This window comes from Rhinolophus sinicus, chromosome 16, assembly GCF_057876585.1.
Source record: "Rhinolophus sinicus isolate RSI-liver-muscle chromosome 16, RSI-T2T, whole genome shotgun sequence".
Taxonomy (NCBI): domain Eukaryota; kingdom Metazoa; phylum Chordata; class Mammalia; order Chiroptera; family Rhinolophidae; genus Rhinolophus; species Rhinolophus sinicus.
In genome coordinates, this window is record NC_142516.1 from 48,033,704 (window position 1) to 48,049,530 (window position 15,827).

The window sequence follows — 15,827 nt, forward strand, 5'->3', positions numbered from 1 at the left end:
ACCCATCAATCCCTCTCCTGGGTATACACCAAAAATCTGAAAACATTTATCTGTAAAGATATATGTGCTCCGATGTTCACTGCAGCTTTATTTACCGTGGCCAAGACATGGAAACAACTAAAGTGTCCTTCGAAAGGTGATTGGATAAAGAAGATGTGGTACATATACACAATGAAATATTACTCGGCCATAAGAAAAGATGAAATACTGCCATTTGCAACAACATGAATGGATCTTAAGATTACTAGACTAACTGAAATAAATCAGACAGAAAAAGTTGAGAACCATATGACTTCACTCATATGTGGGGTATAAAACTGAAAGCAACAAAGGAACAAGACAAACAAATAAACAAAAACTCAGACAACAGTTTAGTGGTTACCTGAGGGTAACGGGGTGGGGAGGATGGTAGATGAAGGTAAAGGGGATCAAATATATGGTGATGAAAGGAGAACGGATCACACAATGTGATTTATAGATGATGTATTACAGAATTGTACACTTGAAACCTATGTAATTTTACTAACCATTGTCACCTCAATAAATTTAATTAAAAAAGATATTAAATATGAAAAAAAATGGTTACAATGGTAATTACTCTTTGTTCCTTGACTTGCTATGTTCCTACATCAGTTAAGGTGCATCACTTATAACTATGGAAGCCAAAATAAGTATGAATTGAAAACAATGTTTTAAAGAACATTAGAATCATGTACATATCTATGTACACAAAAAAGGAAGGAGAAAAGAAATTCATAGAAATACTGGTGATTATCTATGGATGATGGGATTATGAGTGCTAAAGGTTTTCATTTTATACATGACATAGTCTCCAAGTATTTTGCAGTGAGCACTGCTACATTTAAAAATAAGGAAAACACTAATGTTAGTCAAAAATTTAACCATACACAGTAATTAATATCAGAGACCACATCCGGGTTCTGCCGCTATGGCATACTGACATTTACAAAATGCCGTTTATTTTTGCTTGTTATTTATTTTACATTTGTTATCAAAGTTGCAGGTCATGAACTAGATATATGATTCAGAATATTTGTAAACAAGTATAAAATAAAAGAGGTAATGACTCGATAATGAGTCAGTTGGAAGTAATTAAAAATATAGATTATATTTCCTTACCTTAGTAAATGAACTGGCAAGTCATCTGTAGTTGCTCGTGATGGGTGGCCTATTCATTGTTGAAACTGTTTTCCTTCCCAGGTTCCTGTTAAAATAGAAATCACTGGTCATTATTTACTCATATTTCCACTTTATCTCCCAAAAAGATCAGAGGTGGCTATAGGGATACATACAATGCAATCAGTTAAAACTGAAATGAAGGAAGGAATGTGTGTGAAGGGAAAACAAAGGTGGGGAGAGCAGTATGGGCTACACATAGAATAAAAGCCATGTGACCCTGTCTCCAGTTTCACTCTGATATTCCTAGTGGTCACAGCAAACAAAGAAACCATCAGTTACCTAAATGCCCAATGTCCATATGATAAAAGCAAACCAATTGCTCAAATAAACTCCAGGTATCGAGGGATTAAGGCTGGACAAGAAATTCCTCTTGTGGATCTTCATAAAAGGGTCCCCATATGACATGTGGACATTTTTCAACATTATCCCTGTGGTAAATCAACTGTGATTTTCATGAGTTTTGTTTAGATGACACAACCTTCAATAACAGTTCAACAAACCTCCTTTGCAGAAGAGATACTTGTTCATGGTAACAAATTTTAAAAATACAGAGACAAATAAAGTAAAAATGAATAAGGACACACCCGTATCTCTCCCCTAAGATAACCAATGTTACCAATGGGTTGCATGTCCTTCCAAAATCTTCCCTATGATTGTTTACACATACACACACACACACACACACACACACACACATACACACACACATACACACACACAATTTATTTCTGCTTACTCTTACCAATATGTTTCAGATATTTTTTCAAATCTATATATATCCATATCTATTTCATTTTTAAATAACTGTAAAATATTCCACAAGATGCATATACCATCACTTCCTTGTGGATGCACATTCAGACTATTTTCGGGTTTGGCCACCATAACCAAAGCAGGAATAAACAGCCTTATTCAAACATCTTTAAAGTTCTAGTACTTTCATTTCTGTGGGAAAAAATAGAATCCTGGAAGTTGGGCCAAACTTGATAAGCACATTATTATTTGAAGGACCACTGTAACCACTGTTACATTCCTTTACGTAGAAAGGTTAAAGCAACCAGTCCAATGGTGCATGAAGAGCAGCTGCTTATTGACATACTTATCAGCACTGTATGTTCACCATCTTTAAAATGTTTGCCAACCTGATGGGAAGATCATGGCATCGCAATTGTTTTAGTTCTCATTCCCGTACCACTTATGGGGCTTATCCTTTTCACAGGTTACTACTGGTGATTGACATTTCCAGTTCATGCCCTTTGCATATTTTTATACTGTGCTATTTATCTTTTCTCTCTCATAATCACTTTGTATTAAGTTGGTGCAAAAGTAATTGCGGTTTTTGCAATTATTTTTAACTTTTTTTAAAAATTTATTTTAACCTTTTAAACCACAATTACATTTGCACCAACCTAATAAGATGTCCCAGTATATTAAACACTAACTCTGTCATATGAATTACAAGCTACTGTTAATTTTTTGGCTTTGTTTATGTTGTCTTGTCACGTAGACATTTTAAGTATTTATATAGGCAAATCTGCTAATTTTTCCTTTATGAGTTATGGATTTACTATCTTACTTGGGACAGTTCCCCGAACCTGATGCTACATGCATTCTATATTTTCTTCTAGTAACTTTACAGTTCCATTTGAAACATTAGATCTTTATTCTACATGGACTCTAACCTCATCTTCCCCGAGATGGACAGCTAATTGCCCCAACATTATTTACTTTAAAATCTATCTTCTTCTTACTAGAAAGACATGCTACCTTTAGCATATATTACGTTTTCCTGTATACCTTAATCTATTTCTGGACTCTCTAATATGTACCAAAGACTTACTTAGGTTCCTGAGCTAATATCATTTGTCCTAACTGCAGGAAGATGATAGTATACTTCGATAGCTGCTGGTGCAGTTTTCCTATACTGTTTTTCTTCCAAGTTTAGCAATTTTCTTGTATTTTATTTTTATATGAACTTTAAAATCATATTGATTGATCTGACATGTTCTCCCTCCAAGTTGGAATTCTGACTAGAATTATATTAAATTTATATATTAATTTGGGAAGAATTGATTTTTCTTTGAATTTTGAGTTTTCTCATTCAAAATAGGTATAGTTCCATATTTCTATGAATGCTATGTCTTTTACTACAATCTTATTTTTTGTTTTTTGTCTTATGTCTTACTAAATTCATTCCCAAATATTTTAGCTTGTCACCTTTAAAATAGGGAATTTTCTACTTGCATTTCTAAACAATTATTAATTCACAGAAAGAAAAACTATTGGGTTTCATCTATTATCTTTCACCTAGTAATTTTACCAAACCCACTTTCGGAATTTTAAAAGATTTTAAGTAGAATCTCAGTCACAACACCTGCAATATTTATACAGTTTATTTCTATGTCTTTTCTTATTATATTCACTGAACAACTAAAACAATGTTAAGTAACAGCAGTTGAGTGATAGTAGTAGTATCAGGCACAAATAACAATCTTACAGTAGTCACCCTCCAACATAATGCTTTTGTTTGTTTAGTAGCATAGTAGGTTCTCTCTGCTATATTCTAATGTAATTTAATTTTTCATAAGGAATGTCTAAATTATATCAAATGTGTTTTCTTCATCAGTTGGTGTAGTCATAGATTGTTCTCCTTTATTCTTCTATGTCAACATGTAACATAGATTTTATAATGCAAATCATCCTTATATTTATAGAATAAACTCTAACTTGGATTTGAGTTGCTACCACTTTAAAAGCGTATTTTCATGACTGAAATTGATTGATTGTTGTCCCATCTTTATCAAGTTTTGGTATTAGAAATTAGTACTTCTCATAAAATTGGAAGACTCTCTTTATATGTATTATATGTATTCAGATTTTTTTTTTTTTACAATTATTCACTTCTTGGAATTTATAACCAACCTCTCTTTGGATTGAATTTTAGTATAATAATTTACATATTTTTTAGAAAACATATTCCTCTAGATTTTTAAATTTGTTGCCATGAAGTTGCACATAATATTCCCTTACTGAATTCTTATAATTCTTTTGGGATCTGAGTATTGTCTTTTTCTTCATTCCTGATGGTGTGTGTGTATATGTATGTGTGTGTGTGTGTACCTATAAATGTGTATAACAGTCTCCTTGTGAATTCTAGTTTTTATCATTAAAAGTATCTTTTCTTATTTGATAATTATGGTCTTGGGTTCTATCTTAATTGATGCTAATATCTCCACTTCTGTTTTCCTTTTATTTGCATATGCTTAGCATATCCTTGTCCATTTATTTATCTTCAATATTTTTGGTTGTCATTTTATTTTAGCTGTATTCCTTACAAATAGCTTAAAACTGGATTTTTGTTTTGTTATTGCCAATCTAAGAGTCTTTGTCATTTGAAAGGGGACTGAAACAAATTCACATCTATCATGATAAGATTATTTGGTTTGCTTCCATCATTATCTGTTTACTATTGATTACATTTTTTGCTACTGTATTTAGTTTTATTCATTCCTTTTTTTTTTTTTTTGCTGGATTAATCAATTTACAATTCCATTTTCTTCCTAGTAGTTAAAAATATTTATTTCACATATATTTGCTCGGTTATCTTTCTATTTTTAAATCATTAAAAAAACCTATTTTTCTATTAAATAAAGTGACTGTATGCTGTCCTCACAATCCAGACATTGTTCCCTTGGCCTACTGTAGTATACATGGAGATGGGCCACCCAGATCTCCCTTCCAGGAAGGAAGGTTGCTCACCAATGAGGGCTGCCAGCTCTGTTAGGGTCTGTCTCTGCAGAAAGCCACCTCACCCCAGCTCACGGCCACCATGGGGCAGCCCACATGCTTTGACTAAATGATGGGGAAGCTCCCCACCAAGCTGGCCTGGGATTTGTGGGTCTTATATAAGAGCTGGCCTTCTCCCTCTACTTGCCCAACCAAGCTTCCTCGCTCCTCCTTTCACAGATTGTATTATCCTTCAATCTCCAGAGCTTAAAAAAACAGAAATTTGTTCTCCCATAGTTCTGAGGCAGTGAGTCCAAAATCAAGGTATCAGCAGGGCCGTGAACCTCTGCACAGAATCCTTCCTTGCCTCTTTCTAGCTTCTGGTCGTGGCCACTGATCCTTGGCACGCCTTGGCTTACGGTTGCATTATTCCAATCTCTGTCTCTGTCATCACAGAGTTCTCCTGGTGTGTTACTGTCTTCACAGGGCATTTTCCTTCCTTATAAGAATACCAGTATTATCAGATGAATATTTTATCCTAACTTGATTACATCTACAAAGACTATTTCCAATAAGGTCACGTTCACAGGTGGAGGGGGATTAGGACTTCAACGTATCTTTTTGCAGAGCACAATTCAACTCAAAACATAGGTGTTGACCCCTTAATAAACACCTCACACCCAAAGCTCTGTCCCAGCGCTTGCTTCCAGACAGCACAACCCATGACATTTCTTCTCTCTTCCTTGTTCACAAGAGGAAATATTTGAAATATTTTTACTCTCACTGACTGCTCCACTCCAAACTACTAAATATAGTACCTCCTCTTAGCTGACATGGCTCTGCTGTTTCAAGAAACCTTAATTAACAATTCATAATCCATAGTCTCATTATCATCATTTATTTAGACTTGACCATAAGTTTTATGAGGTTCATCATTGTTTCTTTGGCTCTTCATTTCCCCCTATTCCAGTACCTTTGTTCTGATTCAATTTTCACTTCGTTGGAATACTTCTCAAGTAGTTTCCTCACAAGTGGCATATGGATGGTCCACTCTGAGTCACTCTATGTCCAGAAACGTCTTTATTTTCTCCTCTTATAGGACTAGATCTCTTGGCCAGTGCCAGGTTCTTGGTTGACAGTTGTTTCCTTTCATCTCTCTGTTAATATGGTATTGTTGTCTTCTTGCTTCCTGGTTTAGCGATAAATAGTTTCATGCTACTCTGATGATCCTGTCTTGGTAACTTACTGGTTTTCTCTGTTTAGAAACCTATGAAAGTTTTCTCTTTTAACACAAAGTTCAAGAATTCCATAAGGATAGATGAGTCTTTCTCATTAATCCTGACCAGGAAAGGAAAATTGACAAGAAGCTATCACATGGAGATCTGATGAGCTGACCTAAACCATGAATAATATTTAGACTATCTAGAGGAATGAACAGAATGCATACCCTTCAGGCAGTTCTCCATGAATATTGTTTCTCATAACCAACTTTTGATAAGAATTGGATGGTGGAGCACTCAAAATTATAGTCTCTGGCAAAAGCCTGGAATGCAGAAATTCTAGCAGCCAAGTAAGGGCATAATTGTAAGAATCACGTCTCCTTAGGAAATGTATTAATATGTAATTTGAGACCAGGCTCTCAGTATGAACTTATTTTCTTAAATTATTTCTGACATTAAACAGAGCCAACTCATTGTGTCAGATGGTTATATTGTTGAGACACCAGTTCAGCTAACAGTAATACATGCCAAGAAGTGATTTTTTTTATTTTTATTTTTTTACTATTTCATTGCTTATCTATCCTTTCTGGCATTCAGTATCTGGATTCTGTTAGCTTCAGGAATAAATAACTTACATTATTTCATAGCTTTCCACATTTCTGTGCTTTTGCTCAATTTGAGGGAAGGAGAGATACTATTATTTATTGAGCAACAACTATGTATGAGATGCTGTCACATACATGATCTCATTTAATTCTGCAAATAATCCTTTGGCATTCTCCAATTTATCTTGTGCTGTTTTGACACCGGTAATGTACCATCTTACAATATCCATTGGATGTAGTCATTATTAATTTTGCCAAGGCTCTTATGTGAGGCTGGTCTGTAGATCTGAAGTCCTTAGTGGGTGAATGAATACAGGGGACCTTTCCCAGAACCTCCACTTCAATACGGCTTTGCTGTTCTTTATACTAGTGCTGGGCATCAGAACAACCTGGGGAGCTTTCTGAAAATTCAGAATCTTGGGCCACGCACCAAATACAACTAAATCACTACCTCTGCATGGTGGGTTTGGGGAATCTGTATTTTCAGCATTGACAGGCTTGGGATCTAGGCTACTCTGAGTATTAAAGGCAATAAAGATGTTTTTATTACTTCAAGAAAGTTGGCAACGTCCAGTACGGAAAACAGAAACCATTCTGGGTGTGTGAGAGTGAATTTAATACATGGAATTAATTATAAAAGTGATGGGTAAGCTGAAAAGCTAAGCAAAAGATAATAATGAAATGCAGAGTAAACATCAGCAGGAAGCTTTTAGGGTTAGAGGCACATCAAGAGGAGGGGCTGCTCAGAGACCTCAAAAGCTAGAGGTATCTGTTGGGGCCAGGACATCTTGGTGAGGGCTGACTGGAAGCAGTTGGAACTACAGAAGGAGGGGTATGTTTGGGGGCAGGGAGAAGACAGTCACTGTTGGAGACACCACCCAAGATAGAGGGGACAACATCCTGAATTATCCCTTATCCCCTCTACCCCCCATTCCTGTCTATGACTTCCATCTGACACGGGAAGTCTAAGAAATACATCCTATAAGGGATGTCTGCCCTGTGATACAAAACAGGAGGAGAGTGGGGAATGGCTCTGAAGACAAACAGGCCAATGATGGGCCATAAAATGAGATATAAAACTGTAATGAAAGTGAGAAAGCAGATATGAGCTAATGATATGCACATGATTCTCAAAGGAAATGTGGGTTGGGTGGCAGGCTAGGAGCTGGTACAAACCTTTCTATTTTTATGACTCTGGGGATTTTCAAAGAGCTTAAATAGATCCCTACACAGTAGTCAGGGACTACAGAAGGCTTTTCATCTAGTGTAGGAGTGAAGCTTTGACTTGGGATAATTTGCTTTGACTGGGGACCAGGTCAAAAGGCGGTAGAGTTCAGATCTGATCCAGAGTTATCTGACTCTTTCCACCATACCACATTCTCTCTCCTAGTTATTTGTCAAAACAATTAGAAGATGGCCTAATAATTGTTGGACTGTATTTTTAATTTGTAAATGCAATCGAAAATGTTAGCCAACAATATTAATTTACATAATTATTTCCTGTAAAACTTGTTTTGCATCAGTGAGTCTCAATCTAGGGGCATTTCTGAATTTACCAGGTAGTAGGGGAGTTTTTAAAAACTCTAGAGTTTCTGAAAGTTTTAGAGATAATATACCTGGGGGCATATTTAAATTGCTCAGCACCAATGTTTTCAACTTCACTTTCCCCAGCTAGGGCCATAGAAGTTGGTATTTTTAATTTACCAGAGGAATTTGCTCCTCATGCAAGACCAAATGAGGAGGAAAACAACTAATTACCAAATTACCCAGGTAAGTAGGCCAACCTGTAGTTGAAAGAGGTGAAGTACACTAGCCACGAGTCTTTGCTGGTCTTTCCATAAAAACAAACACTTCATTAAACACCGATAAAGCAAAACAACAAAGACTCATGGGAAGAACATTTGAATAGGCCTCTGAAGGTTTGAGTTTTATGTCCATCTCGGCTACTAATTCTCTGTGACCTTGGGCTCCCATCCACTTTTCATCTACCATGAATTTTGCTGTCTCCATCAGATAGTGCTCTGGTTTGATGCCATTGTCAAGTTTCCTGGGTAGAGCCTTGTCTCAGATTCTCCTTGGAATGAAGAAACTCATTAATTATCTGATCATTATGAGTGCAACTTGCCCTATGGGAATTGATCTTCTACAAGATAGCCATATTCAAATGTTCGCAACATTCAGACTACACATAGTAACATTTCCTAGAACATTTCCCAATACAGAAAGCAATTAAAACATAATTTTGGCTTTGGTAATAGCTGAATGTTAATGTTAATCATTTTTGTTTGAATTATACTTTTCTGAGTTCATTTTCGTCACCTGCCAGCAAATTAATTCACTCTTTCATTCATTCAACAAACATTTCTTGAGCATTACATGTTAGGCAATGAGCTTAACCCTGGAGTCATAAAGGCAAAGACAGATCCTGGTCTTCAAAAAAGTCACAACAGGAGAGACAGATGTGGACACAGCTGCAATACAACATGACATGTGCTTTACTCTGGGTTCTTGGAGGAGGAACGGCTCAAGTCAGCCTGTGGGGATAACAGAAAACTTCATTCATGAGGGACACTGAAAATGGACTTAGAGAAGTTTTCCTGGGACATAAGGTGGAGAGACAGAGGACGAGGAGAATGCCAGAAAACATGGCCACGTGCTTACAGAAAGACCCAGGAGCATGAAGGAGCATATTTAACATATTTTCCTGAGTGTACGCTGAGATCATGAATCTTGCATTTTAAGAATTTACCCAGAAAGAGCCCAGAGTTTCGGATATTACTTAAGGGGTTACAAACAGATTTCTGGATTATTCATTCCACCCATGATCATAAATCTCTTCTTTTCTACCCTTTGCCTGAATAAAAACACAGTTGTGAAAATTTATATGGATTCATGAAAACCTAGAAAGCCATTCTTAGGAAAATGTCAGCCTTGTAAATAGTTTTGCTGGGGAGGTAAAGATTATTGCAGTCCTTCCAGTGTACGTGACAAAAGGTTTAATACTCTTTTAAAGTGGTTTTGGCAATATATAACAACAACAAAACAGAAGGAAAAAAAATCAAAGTCTTAAAAATGTAATGGGTTATTTTCTAAGGCTTACCTAGAAACAACAAAAATACACCAAACTGAAAACAATCTTTGATGTAGTTTCCAAAGTATAAATGCCTATATTTTTCAGACCAGAAAAAATGTGTTATACTAAGAAATCAGAGGCTCAGCTTTATTTCTTTAAAATATCTGCATAAACTCTCAACAAAATGCAGAAAATCTGCATGTTAAATATTTACACAGTGGAGGACGTCTATTGCACATGTTCAGACACATGGCAGGTTACACATTTGCATGCTCAGAAGCTGTAAAAATAGGACCATGGTGTCTTATAGTCAACGTAATGCTCCCCTATTCTTACTGATGAAAATAATGTAAATGCGGTTTCGTTTCATGTAGCTAATATTTATATACCCAAGCTACCGCCCAGGCCAATTCCAAATGATGGCACCTGCTTGGAGACCAATCAAAACAAATTACAGGGCTCTTATATTCTCTCATAAAACACATTCATGAACTCGCAGAATGGCTCTCACAAAGTGAATAAACAGAATAGCTACAAACGATGAGGCCAAAAGGCTCAGCATAAAATGAACCACCTGTAATTCTTTTTCCCAGCAAAGGTGGTACAGAAAGAATTTGTAAGTCTTCCCGAAAACACCATTATGGCACCACCTTCTGCCATCCTGATTTTCATTTTAAATGCACAAAGACATAGTGTTTGTTTGTGTGTCTTTGGTTGGTAGTGTTCAAAAGTGGAGGAAGAAAGCTGAGAGTCAGGAGAGTAAATACATATACGGTCATGATACCTGTGCTTCCATTTGGCATGCGGGAAAAGAATCCATGAAGACTTAACAAACATTGTTACTTTTTGTCTCTTCCCAAAGACACTGAGGATAATCGCTGAAGACCTCACAAAGTTGGACTTTTTGCCTCTGTATAATGCTTAATTTTTTTCTTCCCCAGATTTTCCTAGACATTCAATATCCAGTAGACTTCATAATATTTTATTTTTACTACATTGTAAAATTTCTCATTTTTGAAATTTACCAGATCATGCTTTCTGTCCACATTTTATTTCTAAGCTATTTCTCTCTCTTTTTTCCCCACACAGAGTATATGCCTCAGGAATTATTCAATTACTACAATAATAGTTGTGTAAACCATACACAAATCAAAGCCAGTTAATGACTGGTAGAAAAATGTTTGGACTAAGAGGTAAACAACCAAAATCTATTTGGTTTTGCTTCTGCAGCAGTTTTCTAAGCACTTCTGGGCCTACTTCTTCTTCTTCTGTAAAAGTCAAAGTAACACAGATCTCCTATATAGCCCCAATATTAAGGACAGCTGGTAGTTTACCCCAAAGAACTGCCTCTGAATCAGGTGGGGTTTTTTTTGGTTTCTTTTTTGTTTTTTCTTTTGGGGGAAGGACTGTGTGTCTTCGGGTAAGCCTGAAAAAACAGAGAGGGGTAGGTAGGAGGGTAAAAGAAAGGCCCTGGCTAGAGGGAATGGAGAATGTGGCAAGGAGTAGAAAAAGATTAAGCAGGAGAATAATTTTGTCCAACCAAAAAGTTTCTATAGTCCGGGGTTAATAACTTTAATTGTCAACAAATAATAAAAGTGGTTTCAAACTAGGCCCAAATAATAAACATCTAGAGTGAAAACAGTAGTGAGATGACCACTTATGACACATCCTCATCTAGAAGAGTATTCATTTACTGAAACCTTTATTCCAGCACTCTTCTCTGTAAGGTACTTTGGGGATACCACCATGAATAAGATGAACCCTGTTGTCAAGGAGCCTAAAAGAGAAGCCACAACACAAGCGCAGGGAATCATGGGAAAGTCTTTTACAGGATTAGGAGTTAATACCTTTTGCTTGGCTTTGCCTCTAGCAAGTATTCAATTAACACAGTCTGAGGGCGTACATGTAATGTTCGGGAAAAAAAATGTAATAAAAAGTTAAAAAAATTTAAAAAAGAACCAAGGCCGAGAGATCACAATCAGCTATTAATCACTGATATTAAATTCCCAAGTGTTTGATATATCGTCGGTGGTATACAGGTTTGAGACATACTAGACAGAGAACTACTTTCAACAAACCAACAATTTAACTGGAGAATCAAGACTAAAAGGGGTTGTTCAGAGGAGCGGGAGGTGACAGAGGTCTAGCGCAAGAGGTCCTCAGGGGTGGGTGAGATGTCAGGGCAGGAGGGAAGAGCAGGAATGCAGAAGGAAGTGACTGGTGCGTCTGGGAAAGGAACACCTGGTGAGAGAGGAAGATTCATCTGGCCTAATAATGGGAAATCAAGTTGGAGACAGCGATTCGTTCCAGGCCAAATGGCCTTGGGAGCCAAGTGCGGATATGACAAATTAGGGAGCATCTGCTGAAGGCTTTCGAGTAGGCCAATAGGATTTTTAAAAATAATATTGCTTAAGAGGAGACCAGATGAAATGGCAATGGAAGATCAGATTGAAAGAGTGAATCTAACAGCTGCTGCAGGGGTAGTGGTCCTGAGAACCAAGAAGACCAGGGTCAACCTGGGCACGGAGAGGAAGGAGAATTGTGTGGTGCTGACAACAAACACTTCCTCAGAACCTGGGCACTGACTGGGTCCGTTTTCAAGCTTCACTAACTGTAGATCAGGGGAACTGAGAGAGCAGTGGTCTCCCTGCCTCGATGGCCCCCCTCGCCACATCCATCCCAGCCTCAGAATGAACAGAGGAGAGACAATTGACTCAGCTTAAACCACCGGATTATCCACATGGAGAACTTTTCTACAACGCAGGGACTCGGTGGGTCAAGAGGTGTCAGCTTTGGATTTGTCATGTCAGGTAGAGCCAGGGCTAACCAGGGTCATAGGAGCGTGAATCTAAGAATGGTTTAATTTAGTCAGATGGTAGAAAGGCACACAGACAAAGCCTAGTGTTTCCAGACAGACAGACATAGCACTACCGCCTGACAACTTTCCAGCCCTGTGGAATCCAGCCACATTCTATAGCTAGCAGCTGAGTTCTGAGAGGGCCCCTGTACAGAAAATATACTATGAGTAAGCTGCCACAGGCTTCGCTGAGGCCGTCACCCTCTCCTCTGAGCCATGCTTTAATGGGAGAGGTGGAAACAGTGAGCTGATGACAGAACAGGCTCTCAGGAGTCAGACTTCCCAGCTTCACCAGCTGTATGTGGTCCTCAAATCACTTAATCTGCGTGCTTCCATTCCTCCTCTGACAAATGGAGAAAATAATAGTACTACTGTCCCAGGGCAGTTGTGAGGAGTGAGCAATGCATAAAGTGCTTACAGCATGTCTGGATCATAGTACACGCTCTATAAACTTATCATCATCACCATCATCAGCTACACTCACCAGAAGGACTGTGACACACAGCAGGTCCTGTCACTGCTCTGCGTCCAAACTTCTTGCGGCTGCAGAGGAGACTGGGAGCATCCAAGGCCCCGCTCTGCGCCAGCAGCTCCTTCCTCCCTCATGGAGGTGGAAGGTGACTTTCTACTCACCGCTCCTACACGTCACATGCTCCCCATCAGGCCCCAAGAGAGGGCACTCTTCCACTGTGTGGCGGGTTCTCCCACGGCCTCGTGCCTGCGCTCACAGCGCTTGTCCTACTTGGAACAGCCTCTCCATGACCCTGTGTATCAGTCAAGTGTCTCTCGGCTCTGAGGACGTCCATCAGTCCTTCCATCCTGGAGGCACACAGTGCTTCCTTGGCTGTGATCTCATAACTCCCCGTCAACCACTTACATCTTGGTGTTTACGTGACCTCAGACTGCATTTGCCTTCCGTCCTCTTAACAACAATTAGTACAGCTAATACCTATGGAGCACTTCTCTGCGCCACATGAAGTAAGTGCGACATGAAGTAACTCAAATATTTAATTCTCCCACTAACTCCACGGAACAGGTTTCTGTTATTATCCTCATTTTATAGATGAGGACACAGAGCGGTTCAGTAAATTGCCCAAGTTCACATGGTCAGTACGTGGCAGAACCAGGTGAGTGCACAGGCGGCCGAGTTCCAAAGTGGGCTCATAACCAGTCTGTGAACACTGCCCACAATAGGATTTTGCTTATTTCTTCAAGTCCCCTGCCTGACAATCTCCGCATCTTGTCTCCTGCACCACAGAGGGATGAATGGTCCCTTTATTTGCTGCCTTTCCCAACTGTGAACTCATGCACCAATTCCCCTCCCCTTCTCTCCTTCTTTCTAATGCGCAGCTAAGGTGTGTTCTGTATTCCCTCCAACACACACCTGTCTGGAGCCCTCTCTCCATCACTTATCATTTTACCTGGATCTTCACCCTCTTTCTCCCATCTGACTCTTTACTTTGAGAATATGAGCCTGTTAACTCTTTCTTAAGACCCTTCCTTCCCGATACCTTTCCTTTACCCTGACTCTCCCTTGTGTCTCACTCCCCTCACTCTCAAGGTCAAACCCTCCAAAGACTAGCGTCCATTCCCTATCTTCGTTTCCTCTTCCCCTAGTCCCTTCTGCAACACAGCAATCTAGCCTCCCCCACAACAACCCCAAGTTCACAAGTGGATGCCCTGTGCTTTACCCACACAGTTTCATTCATTATCTCCCTGGATCCTCTGAAGCACTGACCTGAGAGTAACCTGCACTCAGTATCACTAACATCTTTGTTGAACTGACAATGACCAGTCCTCCTTCCCCAAGAGTCCCTCTTCCTTTGGCTTCCCTGCATGGCCAACACTGTCATCTGCCTACCCCAAATCCCTTTTCTATGTTCTATGTTCTCTACTAACAGCAGCTTGACTTTTTTTGGGGGGGGGAGACAATGTGCCCAGTTAAACAAGCAAAAAGAAATTTGTATTCACAGATGTTCTGGAAATAAGATGTCAGTAGATGTTTATGTCCAGGGAAACCAGTTAAAGAGGCAAACTCAGGTGGCCTGAGCATTTCTGCCACTTGTCATCTGCTCTTTACCCTCTCTCCCTTGGTAGGCAGACCGAAGAGCGAGTGTGAGCAAGGATTCCACACACACCTGGTTTTCCCTTCCCGGTGTCCCTGGCTCTCTCCTACTTCTCTGAACATGTCTCCGTCTCTTTGGCAGGCTCCCTTTTCCTTGGCTGCCTCTTAAAAATTCATGCTCCTCATGGTCTTCTGTATTCTTTTCTTCTCAGTCCTTCTGAATAATCTATTCCATTGCCAATGGGTTCAACGGCAACCTACTTGTGATGACTCCCAAATAACTGTTGAGCCCAGGTCTCTTTCTTGAGCTCTAGATCTAGATTTTTCAATCACGTTCACAGTTCCTATAGTGCCTTATAGACACTATACATTCTCTGTGCTCCAGTCGCAGTTTATCATATTCTACTCTGCTCAGAGAATGCCATCGTCGTCCACCTACTTGTCCAAGCCAGACATCAAGGGGCCATCCGGATTCCTCCTTAACCCCCACCCCACAGCCCATCAATCAATTTCTTTCCAATGAATCTCCTTAATGTTGATTCTGACTCTTCCTAGGCATTTTCCCTGTAACTATCTTAACTGAGACTTCATCATTTCTTGCACAGATTACTGCCTCAGCCTCCTACTGTGTCTGCCATGCTGGGGCACAATATTGCTAAATAATGCAAATCCGCCTATGCCACTCTCCTTTAAAATCCTGCTGTGGTTTTCTACTGCTTCAGGGAGGAACTTAAAAAGTCTTTAGCACAGCATATGACCTCTCATGACCTGGCCTCTTTAACTCATTTCTCCTCACTGCCCACATGCCTTGCCTCCTGTCTTTATATTCATGTCAGAGCCTGACATGCCACTGCCCTCTCTCCCCGGGTAGATGCTCCTTGTCCTTCAAGACACAGCTCAGGCATCACTTCCTTCTTACCTTTTCCAAGTCAGGGTTCAGTGCCTTTCCTCTGTGCTCCCATGGTGCTCTGGACCTGCCCTTATTGTGACACTTACTATATTGTAATCATCAGTTTAAATATCTTTTCTTTCTACTATACTATCAGCCCTTTCTGGGCAATAACCTCTCTGCCTTTACCTG

The 15,827-nt window shown here is 39.1% G+C and overlaps 1 protein-coding gene across 1 annotated transcript in view; it reads right to left on the reverse strand.

Moving 5' to 3' along the window:
* PIP5K1B (phosphatidylinositol-4-phosphate 5-kinase type 1 beta) overlaps positions 1-15,827 on the reverse strand; it is a 280,298-nt gene that overhangs the window by 179,989 nt on the left and 84,482 nt on the right. The window contains exon 2 of the mRNA XM_019730369.3: positions 1,141-1,225. The gene's annotated coding sequence lies outside the window, so the exon portion shown is untranslated. The remainder of the gene's footprint in view (positions 1-1,140; positions 1,226-15,827) is intronic.